This window comes from Anticarsia gemmatalis, chromosome 15 (genome assembly GCF_050436995.1).
Source record: "Anticarsia gemmatalis isolate Benzon Research Colony breed Stoneville strain chromosome 15, ilAntGemm2 primary, whole genome shotgun sequence".
Lineage (NCBI taxonomy): Eukaryota > Metazoa > Arthropoda > Insecta > Lepidoptera > Erebidae > Anticarsia > Anticarsia gemmatalis.
The window spans coordinates 8117441-8131524 of record NC_134759.1 but is presented as its reverse complement, the minus strand read 5'-3'; the positions used below and the strand labels follow the sequence as shown (position 1 = coordinate 8131524).

Sequence of the window (14084 nt, the reverse complement as noted above, 5' to 3'; positions counted from 1 at the left end):
AATTTATGGTCAGATTAAATCTTGATTAGGTATCTCGAATGAAAATTGTGTTCGGAATATTTAAAACTACAAAATTGTGGGCACAAAGTGAAAAATACTTATAACACGCATGTGTACATGTAACGACAGGCTTGTTGTTCTAGACTTGTGCAGGCAGAGATGTATGAAATACGCATATTGCCGTATGCTATGTTATTCCCACATAATATGAGCCTATTGAAATTGTTATGCCATACGTAAAACATATTAGATAGTAGGAACAAACCTATCTGTACTGATATCACAACTAATTGGCTAAACGACACTGAAGTCTTGCTATAATTTCAGTTTGATGCACTATATTAGAAAAAATATTGGTTGTTTTATTGTAAACAGCACACGATTAAACTAACTAGTTTGTTGAAAATATATATACTTGTAACTTATTACGTAACGAGCAAAGAGCGTTATTTTAGCGTGGACCACGGAATTAAACGAGAGTAGTATGTATCACCTTAATATATTTGCGGTTTTACCTAGAATGTGTGCGACAAAGTTTAATCCTCAAATTCGTGAAACATTTTAATTAAAACGCCAAATGCAGTCCCAAATTATATGTTTGCATGAGCACTTCCAACTGCTACTGATAGTTTGTGTTTGAAATATGTGTCAACTTGATAACTGAAATGTGATACAGTTTTAATTGCGAAAAATGTTAGCTGAGAAGCCCCAAATTAATTGTAAAAATGCTTAAAATTTCATCACAGAATTTTTAGTTATTTGGCATTTTGCGTTTAGCGTTGAGCCATTTTATTTTATGTCTAATAAGCATCTTCTAAATATAATTATTTATAATGTAATTTATACTTTAATGATAGACAGCTTCGAAAGACATAACAAAAGACGATCCCAGTTGATGTCAATTACGATGACAATCTATCGTTAATTATATTAAGTGACTAGCTGACCCGCGCAACTTCGCTTGCGTTACATAAGCGTTAAAAAAATTCCCCGTTTTTGTAACATTTTTCACTGGTACTCTGCTCCTATTGGTAGTAGCGTGATGATATATAGCCTATAACCTTCCTCGATAAATGGACTATCTAACACTGAAATAATTTTTCAAATCGGACCAGTAGTTCCTGAGATTAGCGCGTTCAAACAAACAAACAAACAAACAAACAAACAAACAAACAAACTCTTCAGCTTTATAATATTAGTATAGATTGACGTTTGTAAAAATCTTGCGAAAGGCTATGTTATTCGATCTAATGAACATTTTTTAGGTGTCTTTTCATCAAATTGTTTAGCTTACTATAATAATATACGTAACTTAGGTAATTGTGACTCATAAAGAACATGTAAAACGCAATATATTTAGCTTACACGTGCAAATATACGACCTCGTCACCTGCCGATGAAAGGCGATTATGTGACTTGAATCAATTGAATTAGCAGCTGCATTAACCCACCCCATATGTAACATACTGAACATTATACTTGCTAAATAAGGTACATTTGATACAAAAAATATGAGTAATTGCTTGAAACTAGAGGTTGACCATCTCAGAGATAGCTCAAAAGTCGAAAAACCACAAAAAATATGTAAAAGAAAACCAATAATATCGTTTTAAAGATTGCGAAAACGCCGGTCAAAGAAAAGATCACAGCAACAAGTTCGTATAATTTATGTACAAAATATAGAATGCATTATGCATTTGCTATAATAATAGCAGCCCATAAAGCCTAATACAAAAAAAACAAATTAAAACTGCAAAACAAACAACTCAACTTGATACTTTAACAAGTTAAAATCATAAAAGTTCATACATTGTTACAGTTTAATTTACGATACATTCTAGTTTAATTACAGCTTAGTCTGCTTATTTGTTCAGCTTAGTTGGCTACTAAAGCCTTTATTAACTCATATGCAGGTTTTACGAACACTATATTTCGAGTTCATGACTAATTCAGGATGCGATGAGATTTGAGGCGTGTAATATGGGTAAAAATGTTTGTTTTGTATAGTAAAATATACTATGGCAACAGTATCAAGATCTTTTTGTTTGTTTAGGATCTAGGACGAAAAGGGTTAGGTGATTTAAGAAGCTTTTGGTATAACGATTGCGAATGTTTATTTTTTCGTAGTTATTGGAATACAAGAAGTTTGATCCCTGTATTATTTATTATTATGAGCTGTATATAATTATTCTGCTATAATATGTAGTATTCAAGTTACATTATGTGAAAACATTTCTATGTACTAAAGCTGATGTACCTTAAATACCTCTGAAGTTCTCTTTGCTTTCGGATAAAATGAAAGTAAAAAAAAACATGCAATTCACCAGTAAAAATAAATATTCAAAAGCCTTTTGAAGAAAGCAAGATAAAAATCAACCCAATTTATAACGAGGACGACAACAAAATTAAAAATCAACTTCTTATGAAACAAACAGATTTAAAACTCCATACTTTTTAATCTTTGACAGCAAATCTGAGGGGAATTCGAATAAATCCAACAAACTTTTGATTCCGACTGTCCAAAATTCATTAGGTATCGTTGTCAAGTTAAGTAATTAAAGAGCTAAGGAATTCTCGATCCCCTAGTTACCTCGCTTCGTCAACTTGGAATTCATTATAAGAGGGAAGTTATTAATCCAAGTTTTTAATCGTTAACGCTGATATAAACGGGTCAATGGATTTCGCTGTTCACTGAGCAAAGCCTTCTACCAACGGATTTATAAACAATCTACTCTATTAGGCTCCTGTCTTTCGAGATTAATGCCAACACTCTTGTTTTGTTAGGATTGGATAATGTATTTCCTTGTTATTTTTAGTACATTATATTTAATAAAATTCACCAACACAACAAAGAGCGATTCAAACCAACCACACAAATAAAGATCAAATCTAAGCTGTTCAAATTCATTCCCAAATTGTTAACAGACATTAACTTTTCCAAGAATAGAATCTTTCTTAACGCCTAAAGGTACTGAAATTCAATATAAAGGCTATATTATTGTATTTTAAACAAGAAACGCAGATATTTAACAGGAAATCTAAAATTCTATTAAATAGCCTTAGATCTTACAGCGTCTACGTAAAGTTACTTTTACCAATAAATCTAATACCGCGGCCTCTGTCACAATCGCCTTATAAAATGAAAGAGCCATAGAAATCAATTTAGCGGAAACTCAACCAAGTATAAAGTAATATGAATTAAGGAGACGCGAAGTTATTGAAGTCTAGACTGTTTACTGTTCTAAGTGAGTGATATTGTTTTGAACCACAATGTACTGAGACACAGTTCACTGGCTTAGAACAAAATGTGTAGGTTCTAGGTATCGAACAATAATCTAAAGATGACGAGTACCTATATTCTGTAAGTTTTTATTTGCGGTATTATTTTCAATATTGATAAATTTTCCTCCAGTCGATGTTTTTCTAGACTACACTTACGAATGATAAATTATATTGAAACGTATCGAATCTGATTACAAAAGTAGTTTTACATACTAACTAATGACCTATAAAGGGTCCATTTTTTCTCAGATGCAATCAATGGATTATGAGATTCCGCATATACGACGAAAGTTAACTACGTAGAAATTCCTAAAATGGTTTTGAAAAGATACCTAGAGTAAACTTATGTTTAATTTATTCAAGTATCTTTTTAACTAACTTTTGTTGTTTAGTTTATTAGACAGCACAAAAAATCACGTTAATAATAAACTGCCAATCATTAAAAAGCTTATGGTTGCTTATAAATCTCTAACCACAACACTATACGAAAGTCTCAAAGATCAGTTGGTCTTGTAACGCAACAGCGCACGCAACAAGGTTCCGACTCGTTAGCGGTCAGACGGCTAAGTTTGTAAGATCTTCTGAATTTCCACCGAGCCTCCAACAAACTTGCACTTCGACGGCCGAAGCGTAACGAACCGCAGACCTTTGTAATGAAAGCGTATGTAAAATCAACTTCTGTATTTATATTTGACTGAACAAACTTAGCTTAGGCTGAATGTAAGAAAGTCAAAACTAGATTTAGCTAGATAGTTACTCTTACATTTACTTTTGTGTTATAGACTTTCCAACTTAAAGCACTATCATTTTAATAAATCAGTGCATATACAGTTAGTTGGTACTTCTACCGATCCATTTAATTTATAAAAAAAAGCCTTTGCGAAGCAAATATATTGTACCTTATTGACCACAACCAAAAACAAACAAATACATATTATACACAAGTACAAGTCATTGAGACCTTTTTTCAAATAATTTATGCACTTTAACCCCTAGAAAATGAACAATTCACAGCTCTTACAATTTTACAAACAAAATTTCATTAAAAATCCAAAACAGTACCATCGGTCAGTCTCACACTCTCACCCTTCGTATCGGATAGCTTACATCCAATTTGTCACAAGATACGTACGGTCATCGCCACCCATAATGGCAGCTCCCTAATAATAGATGTCTAAATCGTTCGTGAATTCATTCTACCCCAATAATAATAGGCATGCTTCGAGACAGACGTCTAATATCCACACATCAAAGGTTCAGGTGCTCATTTACGACCTCAAAGGACTAAATGTCCTGGCTTTATGTCAGTCATTTACGTGTTTCTGTTTGACGGGTGTTTGAAGGTAGTATTAATGCTATTAGGGAATGTTAGATGAGTACTTGATAATATTAGGTAAGCATTAGTACTGTGGTAGTTTATGTTTGCACTGTATAAGTTTTATATACGAGTATGTATTTTTGAATTTATTTGAAGTACTGGCATACGAAATAAGTAATATTTAGTTAGACGATCTCTAAAGATTATAATGAAGAATGGATATAGTACTGGTGGTGTCAATCCGTTTATCTATTACGTATTCTGCCTAAAAATTAAGATTGTTGCCTCTATCTATCCCACATTGTTATACAAGTACACATTTTAGAATCTCTCGAGTCAAATGAATAAAAGTAATTTCAACTGTGCTTTGCCATTTTACTAACTCTCCTTATCAAGAAATAATAATAGGTAATATAGCGCAGTTAGAAACGCATGGCGCCCAAGAGATTATTTGTATCATTATTCAATTCAACTTCTGCATTCAAATGTTAATGAGATCGCAGCTGTACTAAGAAATTAGGGGAAGACGACTGCCACGTCTCACTCCTTAGCCTAAACTAAATCCATATTAATGGGGCAACTGCATAACTTTCAAAGGTTTCGACCATTGCGACCAACAGTTAGTGAGTTAGCACTAACTGTTTCGAAGATATAGACAACAGCTGTTGTTTGTCAACAATAATCTTTAGAGAAAATTTGAAACTTTAAACTCTACTTGGAGTTTGTTTGTATTTAGTTTATTTTATGAATAATTTATATTACCAAGTGCACAAATGTTATTTTTACTTAAGTTAACTAACTGATCAATGAAATATATTTACGTGTCGCTTACTATAAATTGCTGATTTTCCATTTCAAAATGAGTAAAAACAAACATTAATTCATCTATTTATAAATGTAATTAATGTGCTTTTATCGTGCATGTATCAAATCTTTCTCTTTGTGTATTACGGAAGTAACACAAATTCGTTTAGACATTAAAGTATTCAATTTAGTATCTATAAATCAAGATATCTTAATCTGATCTGAACATTTTGCTACAGTTGAATGCCCTATTGAATTAAAGGGTGTCCAGTCTCAGGTAAATCAATTTCCCCAATTACAGAAGCTTACAGCTTTACCATACAAAGTATGCCTACCTCTCTGGACCTTTTCTAAACAAAACATCGTACCCCGCACTCTGTGGTCGCCGCAAACCGACGCAGACAGAGTTAAAGCTACGAGCACAAACTAACGAGCCGACGACTATTGAACTTTTAGTACTTTGTTATAAAATGTTTTTAGAATAAAATGAAGGACTTTTTTTGTTTTTCCCCGTTGTTTTCCCTTACCGCAACGTAGCTCTTGATGTTTTGTTGTATTTACCTGGAACAAAAACGGAAAGCAATTATAAGTAAGATATAGAAGATATAAAAAGTACACTTAAATATTTCCCTATGTGTAATAATTTAATTTGATACGCTTTTAATAAACAAAAGTAGAGACAAATCCCGATTCTCGAAGTTGTTTAGTAAAATAAAAATAATTTCAAGTCTGAATCTAAAATATTCTAGAGGCGTAGTAATTAAAGACGTTGTACAAAACATTTTCATAATCATAATCCCAACAGTCCTACAACCGAAAACAAAACGCGGGCTGTATTTAAATGCAAAGCGACGCCTCTAAGATTTCACGGTCAAAGCAGCTTTAAACAAATAGCTTTAAAACAACGTGCAAGACGAGCGACAGTAGAAATTAGAACTGCCATTCATGGAAACCCTTAAAACGCGATCCCGGATTGTTCCCCAGGGAAATTATGGACTTAACACCTGACAAGGCTCAAATTTTAATGTTAGCTCCCATAGCCCCTTGCAGCCGCGAATAAATTAACGAGTTTTTGTTGATTTGCTCTTTGTTTTTTAACAGGCGTTTGCATGAATGATGTCACCACTAAAAGTTCTTTTACAAAAAAAAGTATTCTGATTAAATTTTATAGACTGAACCGAATTTGCGTATACTGACACCAAGGTCACACACGCTCGACAATGTCAAGCCTCTAATACCTGTCACTTGTCAAGAAGCCCGAATTTCACCCAGAACTCCGCAGAAACACTTAACAAGGGACTCCAATTCTATATATATGCAAAGCAGACAGGCTATAAGTGAAGTACTCGACGAAATCTACTTTCTTGACGAACAAACCTCACATAAGAAGCTAGGTACGTAGTAATGAAAGGCTTATGCACGTCCCGGCTTAACCCGGCGGTTTTCTTAAGGAGTGAATGTGGCAATATTAAAGTTTCACCGCAAACCCACCCTTATCTCGTCCGCCGGCGCCTAACGTTGTTACAAATTACATTCGGACGTGTTGCCCAGACTATCTGAATTGTTGGTCTGATTGTTAATGTTTTGCTACTATATTTGTATTAATTATACTGTTGAAATAGTTAATTGAACAGGCAAATTACAAACGACTGAGCTGTGTTTTTGGCAACTGACTTCTAGAAACACAGACTGCAAATATTTCGTGCTTATAAATGTGATTCCATAAAAATCATAACAATATGAATAACACTGGATACAAGACGTTAGTAAAACAATAATTGTTTTACAACAATCTCTTTCTTGCGAGGAACATAAAACGATCGTTGTAGAACGCCTGCACACTTATGTGCGGCAATAAAAGTGGATATCTCATAACGCCCCACATTTTTGCAACAGGCGCTTTGTCTCTTAAATGTCCCTCAAACAAGAACAGCAACTGCTCAGCATACTAACGTTGTTTGCTATCGTTCAATTATTTGTATATCATTTTTAAAGAGCGCATTATTGTCTCGAAAAAGATGTGATTGTGATAAAACTGAATCTACCTACAATGTTTTGCGTAAAGACGGGCTGCACTTTAATAAACACCAAATGAACACTACAGTTTTATTAAGTTTACTTACAAGTGATCTAGCTCTATTGAAGTTTGCGCGTATGACGTACAAAATAAGTACATAATTTCAAATATAAATTCCATTAAACGGTAAAATGATAACATTTATGCAAGTGAAGCAGCAATGATTACTGTTTCCGTTCTGATTCAAACTCTTTACAAGGTCATGTAGACAATATAAATAGATACTGACCAATAATCCATTATCTAATAGGTTAAGTACTAAGCTTGAAGTGAAACTCTCTTTAAGACGCAACGTCCGGTCACGTTACAATTACAACTGAGTACCTATTTCCTTTTAAAGATGCACGAAACTAAGTTACACGAACATTACATATTAAGGAAGAGAAATAATACGCAAATACAAAACACGCGCTAGTTAAGGAATGTTAATATCTCACGAATCATTACAACAAAAGCCTACTATGGTTTGAGAAAAATCAATTTCGTCAAATATTCATTTATGCCTTTTCCTAATCTATTTTTTTATTTCTTATATTCTTGCAATATATTCCGACCGACATTTTCTAACGGATAAAATTATGATAAGAAACAAACGAAAGAACGAATGTTGGTTTTCGTTGATTAAAGTACCTAACTCAGTTGCGTTATTCACTACTACAATCTTCTACCAACAACCGGTTAGTTATCGAGAAATTGTACACGAAAATCTGATCAGCGCCTCTACCGGGGTCCGTAAGAACTATTTTGGCCGCAAATTTTAAATGTCAAACTCTCGATACCTACTCGATAATACCGGCTGTAGTGAATTACGCTACAGTTTCTATTTCATACAAAGGCGGTTTACAAACGAGACGACACATGCTTAGTTCTCGCAACTATCTGAATATTTACCCAGAACGTCATATTCATATGCTCGTTAGTCGGGCTTGTATGAAAATGTTTAGTAACTTCGTTTGCGGCGAGCTTGTAGTAGTATCTGTTAGTTGAAATGTGGAGTCTGTGACCTCGTGTTTTTAATTGCAGATGTTATTTAATGCAGTCGTTTTACTGCACTATATATTTTAAAGCTGGATATACTGCAGGCAGAATCACTTTAAAACGCTATCCGTGTACGTACATGTTTTTGTATGATTTGAAACACTAGAATCTTTTTAGCAAGTAAACATTGCTTTTTTAGATCTATCATTTTCTCATATAACTTACTAGATTTTGGTAGGTACATATATTTACACTTTTTGCAATTGTAGCTCGTTTTGATCAAACGAACCGCTGCGCCTGCGCACTTGTCTGCCCAATTTTATCTAACCTTGACGACAAGACGTTATGCCCATTTTGACATTTTCCAATCCGGCCTAATCACCATAAAATTGTTTTCCACTAGCAATAAATCAAACACATTTGGAAACCCTCTAATCAATTGAGATTAATTTACCAAAAATATGCGTTGATTAAATCATACAATCTCTCAAACACTGTGTAAAAAAAAATTAAACTATTTCGTATGTAAATTCCTCTATTACTAGATTTTTAATAGAAATACGATTTGTGTCGATTTTTATTTATTGAAATTTAGTAGGCGGTCAGTATGTTAGTTTTGAAAATTTGCATAAGTATTCACTATTAGTAATTTGGTCAAATGTTCTCTCATTTGTCAACCGAAAAACTTTATTTTGGATTTTACATTCAGTTTCTTTTACACGTTCTGCCAAAAAATATGGAACGTTTATTCTTTAATCTTCCGGGGTTGCTCAAGTAAAGAATAAGATTATCGCATATGTATTAACTGATGCATAGATCTTTGATATAAATCTTCGGTAAAATCGGTAAATTGGCTATGATATAACTTAAACAATTATATCATAGCCAATTTACAGGTTGTCCTTTTAATTCCTCATAGGGCTAGCACGCTATTGAGACCAGCGGTTTAAGCAGCAACTGTAGAAGAATACTATACAAAATTCAAACATTTGCATCAATACGACATTATGCAAACTATCAACATAACGGATCCACCATTAGTAAATAAACATGCAGAAATAACCGTACATATCTTAATCTTATACCAAATGATTGATATTACTGTTTAGACATTCTTTAGTAGATAGTTTGTCCGTGTTCCCTGGTTTTACGAAGACTATAATTCATTTAACGAGGCTAATGTAGAAGTCGAAGGATTTGTTTTAATGATGACTAGACTGAGTATTTAAATTATTTTTGGTGATAACTAATAAGATATTATATAATGAGATATGAAAAAATCTTGACTACCATAATCATGCAGCAGCACTTGAAACGAATAATCGTATTGACGAGCACGAGAATAAGTATATTTTCTATACTTTATTTGTATTTCACTTCTTAATGCTGTATATTAAATTATAGCAAACTACGAATTTCCTCTATTCCTAATCTACTTGATATATTTTCTAGTTATTAGTCTTAGCCTTCTAATCGGTTAAGAATAGCCAAACATAAAAGCTAAGACTAACAACTAAAAGACTAATCCAGGTCGTCAACTAAACTCTAACTTAGATTAAACTCGGTAAAACTAAAGCCATCCTTCAACAGCCATTTAGATCCAGCATTTCATTCCCAAAAAATAAAGCTAGCTCGAGCTATATTCCTGGGAAACCAACTTTGTCCTAGTTAACCTAAAAAATAGTGAACCGCAGTCAGCCAAGCATTTCCCGCGACAATTAAGTGCTAGTAAAACTCACTGCGCACTTTAATTTAAGCCATTTTGGACGTAACAAAGTGACTTTGTCGCAAATGTAGGTATTTGCTGACGTCAGAGTTAATGCGTCATAAGATATGTTGTTACAATTTGCTCATATTGTTGGTACTGAAATTAAAGGGTTGTTTTCACTGATTATTATACGCGTTATTTACGTCATGTTGTCAATTTAACGTATTTTGTAATGTAGGTTCTACGCGACAGCCCGCCACACAGACATAATGATGTAATTTTTTTAAGGACTACTCTCGAAATACGGGTTTAACATGTGTCATGGATACTTTTGGAAACGTACAAAGGACAAATAAAAATGGAACTAGAACCGACATAACTATTTGGTTGATTTCACAAATATTTTTTACGTTTGGAAATTGAACTTAACGTTGGTAGCAGTATTAGGAAGCTATTTGGCATAACTACGTATCCATTTTACTATTAGATACAAAAAGTCAAGTATAGTGTAACACAATAACGTAAAACCATGACAAAAGCAAATAAAAGCACAAAAACCCTGTCATTTACAAAAAAGAGCGAAAATTTTTCACAAAGAAAACAACGCATGTTATGACATCGCGGCTTGAAAGCCTACAAAGCTTGTATCACAACCCTTTTGTATGTATATATGTATGTAACACAGTACCGAAAACAGATAAGCCTAGTTCCGTGGACCTTGACAAAGAAAAACCACAAAATAATCCTTTTTACCAAACCACTTTTACAATAAACGTACAAGGTAAAAATGTCGTGTTTACGCATTCCATTTCCTTTGAATTAAAAGGACATGATTAGTAATATTATCTCAATTTGATCATTCTGTTCTCAAATTGTGGGAATTCACAAGAACAATTTACATTGAAATACTTGGACCCTAATAATCGTACTAATGGGAAATCTGAAACTGTGTAGTTTAGTTGTTATTGCTAAACAGTGTAGCTTTACGTCACAATTATTTTATTATAGAACATCTTAACGCCGGGAATTCTTTTTACATATTTTTAACAAAATAATAAGCAATTGAAGATCGAAAACAACACCAAGATAATTCATAGTTGTTAATGTAGTCTTCGATTCTGTTGAATTTAAACTCCCAACTACACATTTTGTGTATAAATTATGAACTTTTAAACAAATTTGAATCCAACGCTTGATTATATCCTAATTTTCCTTTAGAAATTGATACTATATTCAACAATAGCAATCATAACTTGAAGCCTGATATACAGACCAAAAACAAATCTAATTCATTCCCAAATCTAATCAAGTTCTATTGTCTCCAAAACTACACTACTGTTCTATATCATTTTCAATTACAAATACACGTATGCAACGAATACAGAATCAGAGCGGTACAAAACGCAATCTGCAACGGGCACACATGAATAAAATATATTGACACGTGTCGTGCAACTACATTTGTATTATAAAGCTGCCACAGGCTTTCTGCCAAGGAACCGAATGAATTTTCATAACGCGATGTAAGATGTAACTAGAATCGAGGAGCATGAAATCCGATTCGCATATCCATTTGAATATATATTATGTTTAAAATAGTTTTTTTTTGTGGTGTGATCGGGTGTTGACTATGATTTTTATCGGTTTATAATAAAAGGTGATACGGTGTTTAAAAACATATATATATACTTCTGAATTATATTAAAACAATTGTTTAATAAGATAGTCAATTAGACCCGTAAAGCACGTCCATTTCATTCTCTTACACTGAATGTTATTACAGTGAATTTAATATCAAAATAATTACAAAGACTGTACTAAATGAAGTAATAAATACGAGCATATCATTAGCATGAACAAAGTCAGCACATACTGCAGATAACAGAGACATGCTTTGAGATTACAATTCTACTAAGATATACAATTCTGTTTCTATTTTACATTTCATACCAAACGTATATTAAATAGAAGAGCCAACGATAAAATCTTGGTTTTAGATTGAAAATCACGGTTTAAGCACGATTGGACTAGTAACATGGCTGGCTGGACTCCGCCGAACGAACGAAAAAAGAAAAACCCACGGTTATTTCCTGGAACTGAGTGCATCTCGGATAAACGGAAGTATTACTTTCATATACGGAACTTATTTTCATTGGTGAAATGAAAATCTATGTCCACATTCATCGGGGTTGTGTGTTTGCGTCCAAACTGATGTGTGATTTTTATTTAGGGTGCCGCGGTCTAAAACGAACGATGCAATGTTTCCGTTTGCTGACGGAAACATAAAGCCTGATGGACGAAAGCCTTTAAAAAACAAAATCCTAATCTGCAACAGCAAACAATAGTCGTAAATTACACCCTCAGGCCATAACAGAAAAGTACTAACGACCCATCCATCCCTCACCCGTTTCAGAGCTTAAACGGTCATAAAAACTAAAGCATTGTCCGTTGCCGAGTGTAATCCACTTAAAACGACTACGTATTGTAGATAGAGGGCTATGTATGATGAACAGTGCAACGACACTCGGGACAAACAAAGTGTATAGAGGATGTGTAGGAAAATAGAGGCAAGGACCGTTCATACTGAATAGTGATGAGATGACGTCACTATGTTGGTAGTCGCAAATTGTGCTTTGAAGTATTCATTTAGCTAACAGATGCTAATGAGACTTGTAGTTGATATATCTGTGTACAGTCAATCTGTGTGCTTGTTAAGTTACGCGTAGTGATTTGTACACAAACACTGCTTCATTGATTACATAGTACTTCATTGTGCGTGACTTAATGTTGACGCTCTTTACGATAGTTCTATGTTACTATCAACGAAATTGCTCAGTAAAAAGATTGTGATTTATCAGCGTGCGTATTGTGTATCTCAGTTGACAGCTAATGTACATTACTTACATTATTCAGCATACAGTACGTTACTGCTTTCATATAACAAATTACTCACCATCATTTTATAAAAGAGATAATTTACAATACAGTGGCTATGAAACGGTTGTCATCGAAAATACAATAAAGATCCTCCAGAACATTTTTTGTTAAATATAAAATGTTTACACCCTCAAAATATAAGCACTGAAATCCCAAAAGACACGAGTTGATAATTACTTTCTAAAATTAACTTAGTGTCAATTAACAATGTTTAATATTGACCTTCTAATTAGACTGCGGGAACATCTCTCTAAACCAATATTGACACACTAAAAATAACTTGAACTAATTTCCAACTAAACGGAATTCTTGGTACCCAATCAAAGTTTCACTTATGAACTGACTAAACTAATCAGGAAGAAAATGTAATTACGTTTCAATCAATATTAAAGCCGGGCGTTAAATAGATACCCCACTAAATACTTGTGATGAATTTAGCGAATGCAACCCCTTGCAAGGGTGGTGCATTCCTATTAATATTGCATACGCTACGTGTTCTGTTTATACTAGAGGGAGCGACCCCGCTCGTGTTTTAAGTTGATGCTGGAAAATTATTTTGCTGTGTTCGTATGGTTTATTAGTCTGTTCCTTTTTGCTTTGGTGTTTGATGCTGTGAATGTTATTTTTAATATCTTAAATACGTAAAAATATTTGAACAAATATGATTCAGTATTAAATAGTACAGTTGCTGAATTACGGAATACTCTTATACTGTGGTCTTGAATATAAATTGTTATCATGTTACTATTATGTCGTAAATTTCAGTCAATATAAAACATCTAAGGTTTTTTCTATTAACAATTAATGTCTATTGCAGTTGATGAAGATGATAAATAAACTGTTCTCAACAATCGCGTAAAAACGCCTGCAGCTATCCATAAAAATGTCTAGTAACTTCATATTTACATCAAAGTCAAAAGAATTCGCCCATCATTTTCACGCCGTCACAAAAAGAATTGTCGAAAACTTGAAAACTTCGC

The 14084-nt window shown here is 33.3% G+C and overlaps 1 protein-coding gene across 1 annotated transcript in view; it reads right to left on the bottom strand.

The window, feature by feature from the left end:
* hwt (SH2 domain-containing adapter heavyweight) overlaps window positions 1-14084 on the bottom strand; it is a 225575-nt gene that overhangs the window by 123173 nt on the left and 88318 nt on the right. The gene's annotated exons all lie outside the window — the stretch shown is intronic.